Genomic DNA, 10,328 nt, shown 5'->3' with positions numbered 1-10,328 from the left:
ATGTCTTGCAGGCAGATTCGAATCCGTTGGGCGTAGCTTCGAACTCTCTGCGATTTCTTCGGAGCAAAAATAACAGCAATTTTCAAAAATAGCATCTACTCGAATCCCACACGGAGAGAATTTTCTCTTAAGCTCTATCCTGAAAATTATGTAATCGTGGGACAACATGGCACTTCGAGGAATTTTATGAGTTTTCTGAAATTTTACTAGTAAAATGTACGGTAAAATTTTATGAGCGTACATTTTACCAGCGAAATCTACAGTAAAATTTCAAAACACTCTCATAAAATTCTTCGAAATGCCACGTCGTCCCACGATTACATGACTTTCAGGGTAAATTTTCAAATTCTCTCCGTGCAGAAATGAAATCTGATCGTTGGATCTGCCTCGGATTTTTCAAGTACATGCGCTGAACCTGATCTCAGCCCCAATATTTAGATAGCACCGCAAGTTTCATATTTATTAAAGTGCATCTAAGCTGGCGGGATGTCGATAACGCGCCGAGAGCCGACAATTGCGCATCTTATTTTACGGATTGGACGTGGATGGATGTAATTTGGACGGACGGGTTTCTCGGGGGGGGGGGGGGGGAAGCATCGTCTGTCCAAAATCGGGAAGTACTTTTCTCCGATAGGAAGCGAAAGATCCCCTTCCCCTCACGAGCGCAAAAGAGCGGTCGCCGCCTCCTCGGTGGGCCATTATCCAGCCTCGCGCGCCAGTCCGGACAATAGATATTCGCGCGGTCGTTCCTTCTCATTTTCTCGATTCCGATAATGGAACGGTCTTACTCCGCGGCGTAAAAAAAAGGGGGGAAAAAAGATCTGTAATTCTCGCTCGCCTCTCGCAGGCGGGAACGAAAGTCTCCCCCTCAATGGCCCGAGCCCTCGGCCCGAGAAAGCGGCGATTACACCTTCCCGAAAGCATGCAGTTCGCGTGTGCATACGCAGATCGGGGCACGGTTCGATTCTCTAAATATAGCCCGTTTTATTACGGACCACGGTTCAATTGCGCGCACGTGCCGCGCGACTAAATGAGGCGTGAGAAATTGACGCGTAACCGTTGTCCGGCGACGCCTCAAAGGAATACAGCGAGTATTTTGTTGACGTAACAAGTGTTACAAGCGCCGTTCTCCTCTTTATTTCTTTTTTCTTTGTCGCGCTTATTACACACCTTCGACTGAAAAATGGTGTTCGGGCGGAGGGATAGTATTAGGGGACACTGAAATCGCGAATCCATTGTTCTGCTGGTTTCGACCGAGACACCGAGTCGGCGCGCAGTCCTAAAGACCTGCGTCCACGATGCTAGAGCTTCGTCCAAGTTCGAGTTCCGAGAAATGTGTGTGTCAACTTGTATCTTTTATGGAATAGCTGCAGGTTGATTGGCTACACATTTCTCGGAACTGGAACTTGGACCAAGTTCTAGCATCGTGGACGCGGGTACATAGTCAACCAACTTGTAGCTTTTTATGGAATAGCTGCAAGTTAATTGGCTACACATTTCTCGGAACTGGAGCTTGGACCAAGTTCTAGCATCGTGGACGCAGGCCTTAAGATTCGAAAAGTCGTCAAAGCGTAACATTTGGGAATATCGTTAAGCTGTTCATTATTGACTGTTCATTGAAAAAAAAAATGTTAATAATGACGAGTGATCTTTTCTTCGCCAGTGATTCAATAACCGGCGAGTAATATTATTCGACCAGAACTGACAGATTTATTGTGATAAATATTACCACGTGCCTCGGTGGTCAAATTGAGGCGAGACGCCCGCCTAGACGGAGATCCAGGTTCAAACCCTGGCCGGGGTAATATTTTTCGCAATAAATTTCTGCCGGTTCTGGTCGAATAACGTTACTCGTCTGTCATTGAATCACTGGCCGAGAAAATATCACTCGTCTTTATTCTTTTCTTTTTCAATAGATGCAACGTATCGGGAGTTTGTGGTGGGGAGACTCGAAAATTTCCTAGCGCTAAAACCCACACGGAGAGACCGATATGGTTACCACATGCCTAATTAGGGCACAACCCCAATAAATAGTAATATTTGGGACAGCTATATCCGTAGTTGTCATACCCACATTGATGTAGTCATGGTACAAATTGTAGTTGCTTTCTTGCAGAAATGAACTATGGTGAAACTTTGAGTGGTATGGTTAATCAGGCTCAAAAACACTGCGTATTGATAGTATTAGCCTTCAAATGCGTATTGATAACATTAGCCTTACTGCGTGCCGAGTCGCGCTATACAAGTCGGTGCAGGTTGGTTAGGTTAGAGTGCACGACAATGCACTCCAGCACTGGTGCGGTGGTGTGGCAACAACTCGCACTTCAGCAAGAACTATAAAATGGTTGTTACAACCACACACAACTCAACAATGGATAAGTAGTGTAGACAACCATATGCGTTTTGTGCAGCAAACTTGGTAAACGTTGCAACACAAAACAATGTAGATGCCACTACTATTTATACGGCAACATTTTAATTTTAGTTATTTTTGCCCTAGCCGGTTTTTCAGTGCATGTCAGTTCCAGTCAGTCGAAAACGCTATTAGTCTTAAATATAATACACACAGAGAGAAAAGTACGTAGTATTTGCGACTATAATTGCATAGTAAAATAATTATAGTCAGGAATATCATTTTTATAGTAATTATCACTATAATATTAGTAATAACAACCACATAGTCATAGTGATGCCAACCAGCATAAAAATTTTACTATTATTTATGAAGCTTTTAACCATTATTCTGGTAAAATATTAAGATGGTGAATAGTAACTAAATTAACTAGTTTTATATAGTAGGTGCAAGTACAATAATAGTAAATTTAACTATACTTTCTATTATCCACTTTACTATTCGCACGGTAAACAAAAGTGAAGTGGTTCGGAATGTCTTCACTAGAGGGACGCGCGGTACAAAACTCTCTCGTAAGTAAAAAAACCGCTTAGGGTGTTATAAATACGGATAAGTTTATGCATTCGTATAAGATTGCTTATCTTTTCTTTGAAAGATGCTATCTTGTACTATTCTTTATGAGTGCAAAGTGATGTAACCAATGAATATAATGAAATTACTATTAGTTATTCGAAATTTTACTTGTGATTGTTATTGCAATATTCATAGTACACCTTACCAAATTAAAAGCTCGTTTTGGTTTATGACAACCATATCATAAGTTGCATGGACCAATATTGTGTCTATGAGAACTATAATACATTGTTAGGTCAACCATAACTTACGTAGTTGGAAGAATTATAAAAATATGGTTGGGTCCAAAAATGACTATAAATTATAGTGAGATTGTGGTAACTGCAACTATTTTTTTTTCTCTGTGCATGTTCAAAGAGTATTTAGTCAAAAAGAGATGTAAACGTTGTACAGGCCATTTTTCTGGACAAGAAATATTGCAAGAGGTATTTAAGATGATCTTTAAATATAAGAATTGACTGGAAACAAGGCTTAGTGTGCACTCACCGCGCACTAGTATGTACATACAACCAACCGAATTCGCTATTAGCTTTAAAGTTACGGGACAAGCCGGAGCGACTGGATCGCCAAATTCGAGCCCGAGGTATCAGCGGCGCCCGCATGAGGCATCGATCGTGTTGGGCTTTGTCACGAGACAAGGCCCTCGCGAGCGTCGTCCGGAGGCGATTGCCTCACCACTTTACCGTGCATCGCGTTACAAAACAATCGCCGCCGTCTTGCGCGCGTTTGCGGCACGCAACCGCGTTCCGCATGGCTATTACCCTTATTACGCGAACGCGTCGTGTCATCGCGCGCGGCTCTCTGGCCATTCTCGCGGATTAATCCAACGTGCGAAATTGGGTTAATGAAATCGTGGAAGGAGGGAGGGCAACTACCGGCCTGAGCTCACCCGATGACGACGATCGCCCTTTTCCACGGGACGTTCCATGAAATCGCCTCGTTCCGCGAGTCGATTCCGCACCGGCGATCATGGGCGGGAGAGCTAATCGCGTCTCAACACGTCGCGGTTTTCTCTTTCCTTTTGTATTTCTTCGATAACTCGAACCTCTCGCGAGCCTCCGCGTTCCGTATGTTGGACGTGAGACTTTTCGGAAAGGGCGCGCAAGGGAGCGATAGTTTTTTCTTCTCTCTCTCTTTTTTTTAATAAGTCGATAATGGAAAATTCACGTTAGCGACCGGAATGAGGCGCGTACTTGCTATGACGTGCGTACGTGTGTTTGCATTGGGTCGTACACAGGAAACGCGTCGGTGTAACGGAAACCTACGGAAAAAACGGAGGTGGACGTTTCTCTCTTTATCTCTCGCTCGCTCGTCTGGAAAGAGATGAAAGGTCGGCAGTCAAGCCGGAGGGTTTTAATATCGCTGATACAGACGGCATTAGTGACTTTGCAATTGATGCGGAATAGACTTTTGGAATAGAAAATGTGGATCGGGAATATGTGGGAAGCTACAGCGTCGGCACCGAAAGGGGATGAAATCAAAACGATGGAATGAGGTGTCCAGGTCTCGCGGTAGTCTAGATTTTCTTTCCACCCTATGCAAAATTTAGTCCAGATCGATCAGAAAGTTAGAAGTTAATTTTAGGGAACATATCGACTGAACTCTTTCGCAAGGTCGCATCTTGATTTTATGCAATTTTCGGTCTTAAATGGGCGTTCAAACAGAAAAACCGGAAATTGTCGACAAAATCGAGATACGACCCTGCGAGATCGGTCGATTTTTTTCTGTTTCACACACACATTCTGTTTCACACACACCTTCTCAAAAAGGATTTTTTATGACACGATGAAAAAAATTCTTGACATATTTAAACTTATCAAAATATTTTGCGCAATAAATTCTTTACAAACTTCAGGTTCGCCGTGTCGTAACGTTGACAACCAGAATACAGATCGACCTATAGTTAACACTTCAAGGTTGCATCTATACCAGACGATGACGTTAGGTCGCTCCGCGAGTTTTCTTCTCGAACAAATCGCCGACCTCGAGAAAACAAATTCGCCTTTAAACTCGCGCGAAAGAAACGCGAGAAATATCGTCGTAAATTACATTCAAACTCTCCTCGGCAAATCTCCTCTAATTTCGGCGCATTACGTACGCGGAGTCTCAGCTGTCCGCGCGAGGGAGAACGAATAGTTGTACAAATTGTAATCCGTATTGTTCGAGGAGAAAAGTGCGCTTCTTAGCATCTTCGCGAGATAAAGGGAAGCGGAAGGGAGACGGGATTTACGTGCGGCACACCGGGAAGATGTTAGGCCAAAGGCACGCGATACTATACTTTTCCTATACGGAGAGAATTTTTTCTTAAAATTTATCCTGAAAATCATGTAATCGTGGGACAACGTGGCATTTTGAAGAACTGTATGAGAACATAATAATCTCTTTAGGTTGCCAGTAATCAATAACAATGAATAAGTTTAGTCGACCTTAACTGGCACGTGTTTAATAAAATCAAATAAAATACAGTGCGACGTTTCGACCAAGGGTTTCCTTTTCAAGCACATTCCAAAAAGTAACAAACCGATAATCGAGATCACAGGCTTAACGAAGATACAAATTAATTTAATAGAAAATCAAAATGTTTACAATAATAACGTGTAAAATGAAAGAAGATCACAAATAATGAGTACAATAAAAGATATTTTGTTTGTCACAGCGGATACATAATATAACAAATTGGAAATAAACTAGACCAGCCAATTACCTTAAAAATAATCCGGCCAATGTAATATGAAGTCGGATAGTAAAAATCCAAAGGAGGCGAGTTATAATTATAAAATTAACAGTCACAAAGATAAAGTACGTGCGCTCTCTACAGAGGCCGGAGGACTGTTTTTTGAAATTTTACCATACATTCTACTAGTGAAATGTATGGTAAACTTTCAAAAAAACTCTCATACGGTTCTTCAAAATGCCACGTTGTCCCACGTAATTTTCAGGGTAAATTTTAAGAGAAAATTCTTCCCGTGTACTGGATTGCTTCCTAGAGCTAATCAGAATTTAGCCTCAGGCCACCTGATGTAAAACTCTGCGTTCTGATGGGCTCTCGCAGGCAATCCAGTAGGAAAAATAGTATCGTGTGCCGTTGCCTTGTATACAGATCTCTCGCGCGTAAATAGACGGTTTGCACCGTCCATAGATACGCGGGGGACTATTTTTATCCGGACGTGGATATCGTCCGTTGATTTACGCGGCGTAGACGTAGGAGCATTGTTCCCGCGCGGACGCCGGTCTCCGAAAGTGGAGACCTGCAGCACCCCTGGCGCACACCACTACGCGAATCAGCGATTCAATTGAGGAGCAGCCGTGTGAGACGTGGGGACACGCCGGGGACAGATTTCGCGATCGATGAGAATCACTCGTTCGGGCCGAGTTGCACGGCCGCACGGAGCAAATAATTCCGCCCCATCGACCCCCCCTTTCCCCGCATCCTCTTATCCCGACTGCCTTTAGGCTGTTACCCCTCGGATGACGGTGGCCACGGGTGGAAACGCGACGAGGGGGCGGGGGGGGGGGCGGCTGTGCTCTCCCCAGCGCACCTCTATAGAAATGGTAAATACGATGCGCCGAATAATCGTCCGACTCTGTCGGCGCAACATCCGACGAGCGGCGCGCTTCGACCTGTTGAGGTCCTCGGAAATGCCTCGCGATAGAAAACCGAGACGTCAAACGGGGCGGAAGTAGCTTAATCAGTTTCACTAATCTCGCACAATCGCACTTGGAATCCCTAACGGCGTCGAAAGGCTGATGGAATTAATTTTAACGTCGTTAAATTGAACGCGGAAGAACGGCGCCGCGTTGCGGGACGAGAACGCGGCTGGAGGAAGTTGGACGGCCCCATGCGCGCGCGAGTTGCCGAGCATCGCCTCCGTGATCGACCGCGCGCGCGGACCAAAGTTTTCAGCATACGAAGAGGAAATTATCTTACAGTCGGAAACTTTTGCGCCGTTGCCTCGCGCGATTACTCGCGGTAAATGCGAGGACAACAAATGCGGGCGGCCTATTCGCGGTCGACGCTTTCCCTCCCCTCGATAGATCGACGCACGCAACGAGCGGACTGCCACCGCGATTGAACGTTTCGATTCGCGAAATAAGAGCCTCTCTCGCTAACCTCGGTTAGATTAACCGACGGTTAAAATGTCCAGGGTGTCAGCAGAAAATAGAGGCGAAGGATAATCGTGTCCGTTTAGAGAATCGGTTGCGCTAAAAAGAATATTTTACTATCGCAGGTAGATTTCTAGGTGTTACAACAAAAATTGATTACTATTTTGTGTATCTGTAAAGTCCACGATGCTAGAACTTGGTCCAAATTCTAGCTTCGACAAATATGTAATAATATTACAACGCGTGTAATAATATTTTTAACGTGGTTTACACGTAATATTTCGTGTAACAGCAAACTTTAACTTTTTTTTTTTAACTTTGAGACGGTCAATTTTAATTTAATGGCCTCAGTGGTCGAATTGGTGAGACTCCCGCCTAGAGTGTAGGGAGGTCCAGGTTCAAACCCTGGCTGAGGTAATATTTTTCGCAATGAATAAAGAAATTCTTTAATTAGAATTTGCCAGCCAAGCGTCGTCAAGCAATTTTCTACATTAATCTAATGTAAAGACTAAACTGTAAAAATTTGAAACAATTCTCACGTAAACGATTTTACGAAATAACTACCTTAATCTAACCCAGATTGGTGAGAGGCCCTGAACGAGGGACCTCCGCGGAATTCATAGTACGTAGGGCCGCTACAGAGACGACTTTTCCAATAACCGATTTCGCCAAGTTCCATGGCATAATGGCAGGACTAGACACCGCCGTCGCCGTCGCCGTCGCCGTCTCGACATTGTGATCCTTTACTATACAAAGACGTCCTCCGGAGAGCCGGGTGGAAGCGATCGATCCAGTTACCGATTCAAGCACATTTGGTACGTGCCAAACGGCTCTTTTCGCCGGGACAAAAAATCACATCGCGCAGATGAGGAGGCGCAGACGTGACATAATAAAATTAGATACCGAGAAAGATAAGCGGACAGGGAGAAATATCCCACTTGCAAAAGCGCTGATTTTCTCTTCATCGACCGATGACGAGTTTGTAAAAAATACATCGCCGAGGGAGGGACGAGAATTAAATTTCGCTGATCTGTTTTTAATTACGTGCCTCTTAATATTTTTGATATCCTTGTGAAAAAATTGCCGGTTCGTATGCAACTTACAGATACTCGATTTCGCCTCGTCAGTCTGTTTTTCAGCCCGATCGCATACACGGTGTCAATAACGCACGGTCGATGCCGCGCCGTGCTGTTTATTTTCTGCGGAGGTAAAGCGTACAGGATTGCCCGGCGTGTATTTGCCGCGGATAACGGAACCACGGCGATGTCGGGGCGCAGGCAGCAGAAGAAGAGCGAAAGGAGAAACGGAAGGAGAGAGAGAGAAAGAGAGAGGGGGGGAATGAAGGAGAGAGAAGAAAAGAGGAGGTGCGAGTGACCGATAGAAAGAAGGTAGAAACCTGAAGGAAACGAAGAACTTGTATAGCAAGACTCCGCGATGTCCGATTCTACGTCGATAAGGGAAATGTTGACTTCAATGCTCGCTCTAAATATTGATAAAGATAACAGAGCGAAGAGTCAATTTGAACGATTCGGCAAAGGAGCGGCGTGCTTGCTCTTTGTAAAATCCAACCTGCACACGGTTTCATACTTAAAATAAGTTCCCGCGCAGACGTAGTTTAACTTAAAAAAATCACCGAGGACTGGAAGAACTGCTCGATTCGACTTGCGAGTTTTCGTGTAAAAATTTTACTTTCAAAGTTCGGAAATTAAAAGTTTACGTGTTTATCGAGCAACCTGTGAGATTTCGAAATACACACTTCATAAATATTAATTTGTACGATTACAAAGTTTCCAGCTTAGCTCTTGTGTATGGGTATACGAAAAAACAACTTGAAGTCGTTGTTCTACGAAACTCCTCAATTATTACCATTGTGCTCGAACTTCTAACAAGTTCGCGTCTAGCCGGACTCTCCGAACTCATCGACGAATGCGGATGTTGGACGCGATTTTTCCCTTCTTTGCGGACGAGCAATTATTTTGCGAGCCTCACCGTACGAGCGGACACTCGGTCGAAAAGTGATCACTTTTGAGCGACGGCGAGTGCATTAACCGTGCAACCGGCTACTTACCTAGCTCCACTCGAGTCGCGGAGGCGAACGCTCGCGTTACGCGCGGAGTGACACGAGCGTTACTCCTGCCCGCCGGCACAATGGCACGCCATACGCGCGCCACGGGCGTGTGTGTCAGACCGGGAAGATCGCGCGCGATAAGGAGAGACGGCGCATAATAGAGGTCCTACGAACTGGCTCGCAATAGCGCCCGCGTCGCCGCTCGGCGCCGATCGGTCGCGCGCGATCAAGAGTATCGAGATCTCGGGAGGAGTGACACTTGAGAGCAGAAAGATGATCGCGAGCGTCATACGTTGACTTCCGACATTAACTTGCGTCGTATGGAATCGTAAACTTTTACGACAATCTTTCTGCTCAGGTACCTGTCGTGAAAATGTTTTTTTAATGAAAATGAAAACGAAATTCGGAATGGATTTCGATCGGAGCTGCTCTGTTTCCCCTAGAAAACACCGTAGAAATCTAGGAAATAATTGAATAATTTAGATCGGAATCAATACCGAACACTTCCATGACATGGTACCCTGGCCACGTATTATGGAATTTTTCGGAATAGATTCCAATCGGAATGGTTCCGCTTCCCCTAGAAAACACCATAGAAATCTTGGAAATAATTTAGATCGGAATCAATTCCGAACACTTCCATGACATGGTACTCTGGCCCTGAGTCGACCGATTCTCGAGTACGACTCGCGTTGTAATCGACGTCGCGCATCTACATGCGTAAAGCCCGTATCAGACTACAGACTCCCGACTTGACTCGACTACTGACTCGGACTCCCGACTAGGATTCAAGCAATCACAGCAAAGCACCGGCGGACCCTGACTGCCGACTCGGGAATATGCCACTCTAATTGCAGGTTGAATCATAGTCGGGAGTCCGAGTCAGAAGTCGAGTCAGAGTCGGGAGTCTGTAGTCTGATACGGGCTTAAGGCTGATGGCAGAGAACGATCCGTAAACGCTGAAGGTTCGGTTTCACCAAACGTCGCCTAACTTTAATTTTACTTTAATCGACGTTTGTCTCCTTTTGAAGTAACAGTTGGAAAGAGACCAAGAACGAATTAAGGCAGGATACCACCTTTGACTGCGATTTTGGAGGCGTTTTTCATGAATCTTTTTTTTGCATACAAAGAGTGCGCAGAAACAAAATCGGTTTTAGTCATTTATTAATA

General features: G+C 44.8%; 1 protein-coding gene across 6 annotated transcripts in view; it reads right to left on the bottom strand.

The window, feature by feature from the left end:
- Positions 1 to 10,328, bottom strand: part of LOC105558936 — a 42,637-nt gene that overhangs the window by 11,786 nt on the left and 20,523 nt on the right. Inside the window, exon 1 of one of the 6 annotated variants that reach the window (XM_012006886.1) lies at positions 9,159 to 10,043. The exons of 4 other annotated variants lie outside the window; for them this stretch is intronic. The gene's annotated coding sequence lies outside the window, so the exon portion shown is untranslated. Of the gene's footprint in view, positions 1 to 2,074; positions 2,088 to 9,158; positions 10,044 to 10,328 lie in introns of those variants that run through there. One more of the 6 variants, XM_012006888.1, reaches the window with a different exon arrangement.

Source organism: Vollenhovia emeryi, unplaced genomic scaffold, assembly GCF_000949405.1.
Source record: "Vollenhovia emeryi isolate VEMERY1.0 unplaced genomic scaffold, V.emery_V1.0 DF939303.1, whole genome shotgun sequence".
Lineage (NCBI taxonomy): Eukaryota > Metazoa > Arthropoda > Insecta > Hymenoptera > Formicidae > Vollenhovia > Vollenhovia emeryi.
The sequence above is the reverse complement of the archived record's forward strand: the minus strand, read 5'-3'. Positions and strand labels throughout refer to the sequence as shown.